The sequence below is a fragment of the Strix aluco genome, chromosome 13, assembly GCF_031877795.1.
Source record: "Strix aluco isolate bStrAlu1 chromosome 13, bStrAlu1.hap1, whole genome shotgun sequence".
NCBI lineage: Eukaryota > Metazoa > Chordata > Aves > Strigiformes > Strigidae > Strix > Strix aluco.
In genome coordinates this window covers 966,249-976,885 of record NC_133943.1, presented here as the reverse complement: position 1 = coordinate 976,885, position 10,637 = coordinate 966,249, and positions in this window count along the sequence as shown.

The following is a 10,637-nucleotide window of genomic DNA, read 5'->3' as shown; positions in this document are numbered from 1 at the left end:
GGGCGGGGGGCGATGAAGGTCAGCTCACACGATAGCACACTCCTCTTCGACAAATGGAACAAGCACCAATGCTGCTGTCGCCAGTTTTGTATCAGAAATGACACGGGTTACGTCTCTGGGGACGCTGTTTTATCCTAAAGGCACATGTCGAAATTGCTGTAGGTGAACCAGTAACTGCAAACATCTGGACTCCAGGTGTCTGTGGAGCTGCGGCACTTGTACGTGGACAAGATCTTGGTGACTAATGGATTTTGACTTTGCTGACCAATTTTTTTTTTTTTTTTAAATGACCGTTTGGAATAAACAGAAAATTGAAGCTTTTATTTTCTTTTTTAAAAATTTTTTTAATGTGAAACTACAAATACCATTTCATCTAACCCGAAATGAAAGAAATGTTTCACTTCAAACAAAAAAGAAATTAATAATGATTTATTACACCCATTTTTGCTCTTTTTTTGTTTTGAGTTAGGTCAGTTTTAAACTGAAAGATGAGAACTTGTGAGAACAAAAGTTGGAATCCTTCACGTTTAGAATGGCAATGTATGCATTTTTGCACATTTCAGCATGTCCCTGTTCCACACATTTTTTTTCCATCCAGGCCTGTTTCCCAGACTCGCTGTGCATTCCTGAATAATCTTATTTCTGTGGACCTGCTGACAACCTGTTCCCCTGTCCTGGCCACCCCTTTCACCCCACAGCAGGCGGGGGTGGGCTCTCTGCGAGCCCTGGCAAGCCCAGCCACTGCGCACAAACCTGAGCACCTGTTGTTAAAAGACAGCCCCGCTCCTTCCGACATCTACCTGCCTTCATAATACACTGTGGCTTTTTCAAAACAGCACGTTTTGCTGAAAATATTTTAAGCTGCTCTACTTGCTCGCATCTCTCGATTTAAGACATGCCCTGGGGTTTAAGTGGGGCTTGGGGGAGGCAGACACCTGTCAGAGCTGGCAGCACAGCTTGGCTGAGCCCCCTGAGGACGAGCGTACTCATCTGTCCCAGGAAAAAAGGCCTTTAAGACTTCCCGAGCTTTTGGGAGGTGTAGTTAGATGTCCCAGACTGTTTCCATTGCCTGGGCAGACAAATAAAGACAAAAATGAAAGGAATCAATTCAGGATCAAAGTTTGTTTTGTAAAAATGATTTGCTGTCCTTTGGCGGCTGAGGAGACCCCAGGCAGAGCAGTAGCACTCTACCTGTTCTTGCACTTCTTTCAACTTTTATTTAATTATGATCAAACATTTTGTCTTAGGCAATGTTGTGGCAGTTCTTGAGAAGCTGCGTTCCACAACCGTGCCCCGTTACAGAAGCGTCGTGACTGCGGGGTCTCGGGGACGGGGTGTGAGCAGACAGCCCTCCTGTGCGAGCGCACGCCGTGCTGCTCAGCCCAGTGCCAATTAGCAAGGCTCTGGCCAGCGCCCTAATGACAAATCTTAAGAAAAGCTGAACCATTATGGAATATTGTCCTTGTTCCCTTACACGTTGAGAGAAAAACCCAACTTGCTCTTCTTTGCTGACTGCCAAGGCAAAGACAAATTCCAGCAAGCAGGAGGAGAAACGTCCAGAGTCATTGGTCCGACCCAGCCCGGGCTCAGGGTCCGTCTCCCCCCACTTGGCCCCTGCCTGGAGTTTGCTCTCACTCCCCGTCTCTCCCAGTCGTCCCAGTCTGCACAGGAGGAGGACGCATCGGAAGCAGCTGAGGTCTCTGGGGCGGTGGCAGGGTCCTCTCTCCGGGAGGTCACACCTCTGTCCCGAGCAGGCACTCAGCTCTGCCGCTTCCCATGGGTTTTCTAGGACAGGAAGCTAAATTTTGCTATTCCTAGCACTTCTGAGTACTATCTTGTCTTCTTTTCATGTCACCGCAGGTGTGAAAGAGCAATCGATGTTCAGGTTAGAGTACCTGTACGATAATTACTGAAGACTTAATTACCTTCCCTACACAGCATTGTATGGTGTGCATGGAAAGTAGGACAGATTCCCTTTGATACCAGGTGATATCAGAAAATAATTGTAATCCGCCTTACAACTGTGTAATTAAAGGAGCTTATATATAGAAAAATATATATATATATACAGATATGTATATTTCTTTTTCTCACTGATGGAGTTACAGTCATTCTAGCTGGTGAGCAGCCCCAGGGTGAGCAGCCCCAGGCTGGGTCTGTGCCTGGAAGGTGGTGGGAAGGACAGCCGTAACTCATCACTGGTCCAAACCCTTGTCAGAGGAGGGGACGCCTCTCCCCACCTGTAATCCCTGACCCCCCCAAATGACAAACTGTGCAGGCACTCGGTATGTGGAGGAGCAGGTCTGGATGGGGAGGGTGGTGGTTAGTACCTGTGTTGCCCTCTCTGCCGCTGATCTCAGCATGTTCGGGCAGGGCGAGGCGTGACTGTGCGAGTCATCGTGGGCTTGACAGGAATGGGAATAAATTAGTACAGTGCCCCAAAACCAGAGGAAATGAGGAGCTCAGCAGCTTGCTCAGTGTATCTGGTGGAGAAGGAAGTTCTTTTCCACTCAGGTGGGACACAGACCCCTGCACCCTCCAGCCTGCAGCAGCAGCTGCTCCCTGCTGCACCCGGGGCAGGGCAAAGAGGAGACCTACTGCAGGGAACTGAGACAATGAGGTTGTCTCGTGCGAGAGCAGAAAGCAGCAGATAGATACTCACGTCATGCTCAACTTTTCACTCCCGTTGCTGCTGCGGAGTGCCGAGGAGCTGGGCTGCCCCGTCCTCCAGCCCCTCAGGCTCTGGCTGTCCAAAAGTCTGTAGGGGAGAACTCTGTAAATACAGCAGGTTAAAAACTGGCAAAGTAACAGCAGATCTGTATTTAATGCAGATGTTTCCCATGTTTTGTAGTATTGTTTTATTGATAAATAAAAATCAACCAAAGACAAAAAAAAGGCATTTGGCATTGTGTGTGTGTGACCCGGGCCAAGCCCCTCGTGTGCACTTGCTCAGAGGAAGGGGACACTGCCCGTCATGGGGGGAGCCGCACAGCCCATGGACTAAATAAGGAATTCTGCCTCGAAGCCCTGAAGACGTCCATGATCATCCCGGTGTTTCTTCCCTGGTCCCTCTTCCAGCCCCAGCACAGGGAGCTGCAGGGATGGAGGAGGCTCTTTGTCCAGTGAGGGCACTTTGTCCTGATGGCACACATCACCTCCACTGTGATCAGTTTATATCCCACTCCTAGATCAGAAATATGAAACAGAAGTTGAATTTCAAGACAGAGTTTTCTGTAACATAAGACATAAAAAAAAAAAAATAATTAAAAAAATCAAAATTGTAGATTAGAAATCTAAATCTGAACAAAAGTATGTCTGAATTTGGCAAACTCTAAGGGTTGAGTTCAAGGATACTGTTTAAAAACCAGACCAGACTGTAGCTCTCAAAGGCACTTCAGACTCATTTTTAGAGCAGGTGATGAGATCAGGGGTACAGGGCTGGTGCAGCACCAGCGCTGGGGCTGCGGGCTGAGGGGGTGGTCCCCGTCCCCGCAGAGCCGACACGCTGATGAGTTGAAGTGTGGGTGCCTGAGCTCTGCTTGTCTCTGATCAGGCAGCTCAGCACCTTTTGCACACTCTGCAAACATTTAATTTTAAATATTAAAAGCAGAATACCTCTTGTAGAGAAGTGTGGTGGGATGAATTGAAATCAGGTCTGAAAGAGGAGAACAATTCCTAAAATATAAATCTTGTCTTCACCACTGGCATTGAAGTCTCACTTCTTGGCCACTCTGCCCTTTATTTTCAAGCCCAGATATGAATATTCATAAGCCATTATAGGTTAATGGAAAACCAAAAAAATTTGGTAGACTTTAGGCATAAATGTTATGCTACATACTTCATCCACCCATTCCTTGTTTAACCACAACATGAGAGAGAGAGACTCCATCAGCTTAGCAGAATTTTAACAAATGAAAAAAACACCTGGGATTTGCAATTTGGTAGCTCCAAATTAAGGGAGGCAGGACCTGATTGTGATTTCAATCAAGTCCATTCCCAACCTGAGAGAGAACGCTGTGTATATTAAAAAACCAGCCCTCCTGCTGCCACCTGGTCTCTGGGAGCAATATTGGTACGGCTGAGGGGAGAATGACAAAGCAGCAGCTCAGATGTTCTTGGAGGTGGGTGTGAAACCGGAGGGGAAATTCATCTGCCGTGAGGGGGAGGCTGGGCCGGATGACCTCCAGAGGCATCTTCCAACCTGGCTTGTTGTCTTGGAGGGGGAGAGCTCGCCAGAGGAAAGGCAGATCCATTTAGGGAGAGACAGGGTGGAGGACTGCAAGATGGGGAGCAAACCAGGAACAGAAATAATGCAAGGTGGGAGATGAGAGCAGCCCTTCAGCTGGAGGAGTGAGAGCCAGGGCTGTGGAAGAGTCACAGACAATGGCGTGAGAGGAGAGGAGCTTCCCCTTGGTCCGAGAGGTGCCCAAGGGGTGAGACCTTTGTGAATGACACCAAAACTATCAACCTTGCGACCGGCTTCATTGAAGTGCTTGGCACAGATTTAACCCTGGAATCTGGGTATAATTTGCTCCACATTGCTGAACACTGAAGCCATGGTCCTCCAAAGGGAAGGACAAAACTCATCTAGCTGGGAGCCAAGAGGGCACTTTATCTGCGTGCTGATGGATACCCGGCTTTTGTAAACTCCTCTCGAGATGGCAAGTCCAGGTGACACTTACAGCATTGAGTCCTGACACTTACAGCATTGAGTCCAGTGTGCATTTTCTTCTCAGAAGGAGGAGAAACTCTCAGCATAGAAACAATAATTCCCATGCATGTCTTTGTGGGAAAATGATGTGTTTGGAGGCACCAGTGAGCCTGAAACAGCCCTTTCACAGCCCAGCTGGGCTGCAGCACTGGGCAAGCCTTTGAGCACGCCTGCATGTTGTGGCTGGAAAACAAAGCCATGACACATTCAAAGGAAATGGGATTTTTTTTTCAAAAAGTCATTTTTTTATCTGAAGGAAAGTACTGACACAGGGCACCTCATATCCTTTGAGCCATGTGGTTAATGAGCACTGATGCCTGTACGAACTCTGGTATTTATTTCTTAAACGCTGCCTAGGACAGACAGGGAAGGGCACTGCACACATCCCTCTGAAACTGAATTATCAGGGGTAACACCCTGCCCAGCACGAGGGGCGCTGGGTGAGGATGTCACCGCTGCATCTGGAGCACCACAGCTTGACATGGTTCACGTTTATCCCTGCCGAGCCCTCCAAGAGCTCAGGTCCCCTCCGGGTCCGGGTGCGCTGTGCTGGGCACCCCGAGCAGGGCTCTGTTGGGTCCAAATGACTCACTTCAAGCCACATGAGGAACCGAAGCACAGACTACCCGAGACCTGCTGAGCTCTTTTAACCACAAACCCCCTCCGTCCTTCCCCCACAGCACAGCTGGCCGAGCCTCAGGAGGTGCAGCGTGCCCCGGCACAGCGCTGGGTGAGGGGGAGCAGTGTGGGGGGATCCCTCCAAGTAGAGACCCCTGGCCTTGGGCCTTTTCTATTGCCACGAGGGTGCAGCACCCCAGTCAGCAGTACGAGCCCCGGTAACTCCATCTCAACATCACTCGGCTCGAGGCTTTCTCCAAACACAAACGTTAGTTTTTCTTCTCCACCTGAAACATAAAAATTAAATTACAAACCCTGCCCTGCAAACTCCCCGCCGTGATGAAGCATGGGCAGCTGAACTGCTAAGCAGTTGGTGACATTCTGATAAAAACCTTCTCCTACCCCTGTTTAAATTAACGAGAAAACGTCCACTGAGCTTAGCAGGAAGAGGAGCCGCGCACTCGTCACCGGCTGCGAATGCATCCTGCTCTGCAACGGGATTGTTGGTGCAATACTGAGTCACGAAGCAGGACTGCGATGACAAAAATATCACTAATGGCTGACAAATTATCCCAAAATGCTCAGGATTTTTAAAGCACAGCAAGACAAACAAAACTTGAAGCAATTGAACTGCATGCAAATTAGCTGCCTCCCAAAGAAAAGCTTGAGAAAAATGGTTTCATCAGAGACTTGTTAAAAATCACTAAAAACGTTAATACTGTAAACACCCTCTCTATGGCATAAATTTTGCATCTTTCCAGATGTATTTTTATTATTATGCCCATTTTATGGGAGGAGAAAGTGAGGCACAGCTATCAGGATTATTTTGCCCCAGAGATCACAGTAAACAGGAGCCAGGGAGCACTAAAACCATCTCATCTTATCCAGTTCCCAGTGAGGTGTGCCTGTGCTGCACCAGGCTGCTAAATCTAAAGCCCTTTATCAGATTTTATTTAGTCTTTACTGAAGTAAAACATCCCCTGATTTCAAGATTTAGTGCTGACGGAACTGGGAAGCCGATCCCTGCGATTCCTGCGAATGTCCATTTACCCATGAAATAGAGCTGGGCCAGCAGAAGGAACGCGGGAAGAAACTCTGCTTGGGATTTAACCCCTTGAACCGCCTGGGAGGTATTTACAGAGCTCTGCGAGCTTCAGACAGTCCTGGGCTGTCAAAAATTATTTAGCGCATTTCAACGTAAACATATTTTAGCGTATGGACTTGCTGAGCTGCTGAACACAACTGAACGCAACATCGCTGCGTTTGCTCTGACGTCCTGGGCCTCATCCGCAATCCTGAAATCCTGGAGGTCGGAGCGTCGGGTATCGACAGTGTTGTGCTGACCCGGGGAGGTCTGGGGTCTCCCGAGGACCCTCAGGGAGGGAGATGCTGTCAGGGAGGGAGATGCTCTGGCGGGGCGGGGAGGGAAGGGAGCTGGGGGGGAAGGGAGCCCCCGTCCCCCAAGCTGTGCTCTGCCACCACCCTAAATGCCAGGGGCTCCCTGAACCCCCTAGTCCCTCTGCACGGAACCGGAGTGACTCCAGTTCGTCTGACTCGAATGTCATTATTAACTTTGCTCCCCCCACTCCTTATTCCCTCTTTTATGAGTTGAGGTAAAATGAAGACAAGCTACAACAACACCTGAGCAGCCACAGCTAAAGGACTCCAAGTGTGTAATGGGCTGTACGCAGCGGCAGCGGCAGCAATGACCTTGGCTGTACCTCCAAAGATAAATCTGCAGTTTCCTTCTTTTTTATTTAGTCACAGACGTTAACCCCCAAGTTACATGAGCAGCCTGCGGTGGCACCATCCCTTTCCAGGACATCTGACAGGGTGCAGGCGCTCCCAGACACGTATCGAAAATGTAATTTCAGCTTTCTCTATGATCTTGCCTGTGTTACTTGAAGTTGTTATTAAGCGACTCTAATTATTTTTTACAATCCAATAAAGACATCTAATATGTGTAATTTTAACATAATGTATTGGGAATAGTATGTAGTTTAGTGATATTACCAGTGCTAAAATAAACGGCGCTACTCATGTAGCTATGAGCTTTTATTTTCATCATTAGCCCAAAAGAACAGGTCTTGATCTATTTATAATTATTCATTAGGACCATCACATCTGACCCTCGTCTTTCCTTTGCCATAAGACACTCTCTGTCTTATTGTGAGCGTTGTGAACAACCACGGAATTTTGCTTATGTTGTGCTCTTGAGGGTGCACGATCTATAGACGGACAGATGGAAATAGGTGTAAAAAGTGCTCAGGCAACCTGTGGCATGTGGGTAGGGAAACCAGGCGGGACAGAGCCATGTGAGAGAGAACATCCTTTTTCCAGTTGCCACCAGATCTCTCCCTGGCCTTTTGCATTAATGAATTAATCCAATCTAAACCTGTGAGAGCTGCAGAGATCATGGGCTGAAATAGCATGGCTTTAGGCAAAAGGGCAGCGGATACAGAGGGTGCAGCAAGGCTGAAGCTTTGTAGTAATAATAATAATAACGGCAACGTGGTTGGCAACACTTAGTGCAGTTGGGCTGCCAGGCTGCTGAATTACACAGTTAGACTGTGACGTACAGCCTGGGAGGGGTGACAGGGAAGGTCAATGCCCACACATGCAGCACCAGAAGGATTAAAAATATGTCTCCGCTCTAATAATCCCTCAATTAACAGCAGTATTAGCCTGGATGGGTCCGCCCAGCCTTTCAACCCAGAGGCCTGGCCGTGAGTGCCTCGCCCAGGCTGCCGGGAAGGGGAAGCTGGGGAGGGAGGATGGTGGTGGGATCCTTCTGCCATTCTTTTGGGCAATTAAACCTCACACAGCCTGTCCCACAGCCCCTGCGAGTTAAGCTTTGAATTGTCACTGGTGCCCATACTTGTAGGAAGAAAACAAAACAAAAACCAACCAAACAAAAAAAAACTCAACCAAAAACCAGCAGAAGAAAAACCTAAACCAAAGCCAAACCCAAGAGCCCTCTCTTCTTTCATGGTAAAATTGTTATTTAAGGGAAAACCTGTCCCTGACTGCAGCAGCAACAAGCTCTACCTCCCTAAAATGCAGATACCTTCAGCCCTACTTTTCCCTCTGCCCTAACGTCGCCACCTTTCCCTCCAGCCTTGTCTCCTGCTTAGGGCTGTTCTTCTCACTGCAATTATCCCACACAGCTACTGCCACGTTTGTCACTACATTACAATTTAGCTCCTTAAACTGTCCACAAATCTAATATATTGATCTAATTATCTACAGAAGTCATTCCAGTCCTCACCAGCCTTTTCATGCATTTTTGCAGCTTTTAGCCAACACAAAAGACTGAAGATTTTCCCTCATAATTTCATATATTTTTAATCACTCACATCTTCATGCCATATCTAATACCTCCCTTTATGGCTAGGGCAAACCACACTGCGCAGAAACCATTCTCCAACTCCTTACCTCTGCTACTGCTTCATGCTGCTTGTCATGCCCTGCGCTGCACTGCAGCATTAGTACTTATCTCTAACTCACAAGCATGTTTATTTTTCCAGCACTATGGATGAGAAATAAATTCAGCTAACAATGCAGAACTAAAAACTGGCAGTTTAATTGCAGCTGTACAATATGCCTCCCCAGCAAACAAAACACGAGCGAGAACATTTCCTTCTCTTCCCTGGTGTACCGGGCCGTTGTTACTGCGGCTGCGTACCCTGTGCGACGGGGACCTGACGTGGAGAGGAGTGACAGCTCTTCAAACACTTTAAATTTTTAGCAATGCCCTTGGCCACATCTGTAGCGTCCTCCCCTCTCCTGTTGGTCTCCGTGGACTGACAGGACAGCCAAAGCACCCTGGAGAAGCAGATTGCTCACACCACCCTGGGCACCCCCTCCCAAAGCCTTGCAGGCTCCTCAGCGCCGGCGTGGCAGAAGCTGGGTCAGTACCAGGGACCACGCCGGGGCCAACGAGTAAAATGCACTTCAGGTTTCTGACTTCAACATGCCCAAGCTAATACTTAAGCACCACAACAAAAAAAAACCCACCCTTTTTTTTTTTTTCCTATCAATCAGGATAGACCCATCAGCTTTGAAGACACGCCTGTCACTGTGGTATCTACACTTCCTGTGGTTCCTGCATGTCTGAAGTTAATTAAGTACCAAGTGTTACCTGGATGCTGAACCCAGCTTCAATTAATTAAACTGAATCTGCTCCTTTGGGTGGTCTCTTCATCAAATATTATATCATTTCATAACCTCAACCATAGTGAAATAACAGGCTGCTATGGCTTGTGGGGCAGCAAGTTACTCGCTTTGTTCTGCACCCGGAGCCACAGCGAGTCTCTGCTCTTCCACCCAGAGCTGAAAACAAGGGCACTGGAGGGGGAAGTGGTCAAACCCCTTGGTAATTTCTTCCAGCCACTAATCTATGCCCTGAAACAGGAAAATGGATATTCCCTTTAGCTCCACCTGATAGGAATACAAATGTTATCCTGCTTTTTATAAATGCCCTAATACTATATTTAAGTTCCTTCTAAAAGGACAAAACAGGTGAGCTCTGTTTTACAGCAATCATTTCTCCAGGCAGCCCAAATTTTCATCCTGCAGCTGTATTTTAGCACTGTTATAACTAATCATCTCCCCCAGGTTAAACCTGCAAAGGCATCCCAAATCATGTATTTAAATGATAGCCAAAAAATTCCCCTAACTCCTTAAAGTTAATGATGATCTTCATTTTCATTTTCCACATATTTCTCTCCTTGTAATAGCCATGTGCTAAATCTTCATGAGATTTTTATAGTTTCACTGAAGGAATATTTGCATAATTATTAGTGCATAATCTGCTTTAATGGTCCCACTGATTTTACTATTATAGCTAAATGTATGTGGTGTCAAATTGAAGCATATAAAGTTTTGGAGAGTTCTCGGGCAAATGCTGTGTCTGCTGGAAAGAAGCGTGCCCGTGCCTGGGCGGGCTTCAAAGGGAGGAGCATGGCCTGTGCCAGGCAGGACCCCCCCTTGGCTACTTTCTCGGGGCTGCAGAAGCTCCCCAGGACGACGAGGTGCAGGCTCAGTGCTTGCCCTGCCCTGAAGGGGCAGCAGAAGGAACCCATCCACTCTTGTTGGCCTTTACCGTGCCACGCTGGGGAATTATAATTTGGAGAAAGGCAAATTTGGAGAAACAGTCGTCTGCCTTGTTGTGGTGTGAGGCGTGTCAGTGGGTGTTACCCCCCGCTGGACACCGTCCCCTCACATCCCTGCATCGGGCGCTGCCTAACGCTTGGCTCTGGGGATTTAGGGGCAGGAGCCAACAGAAAATTGTAGGCTCAATGCTGAG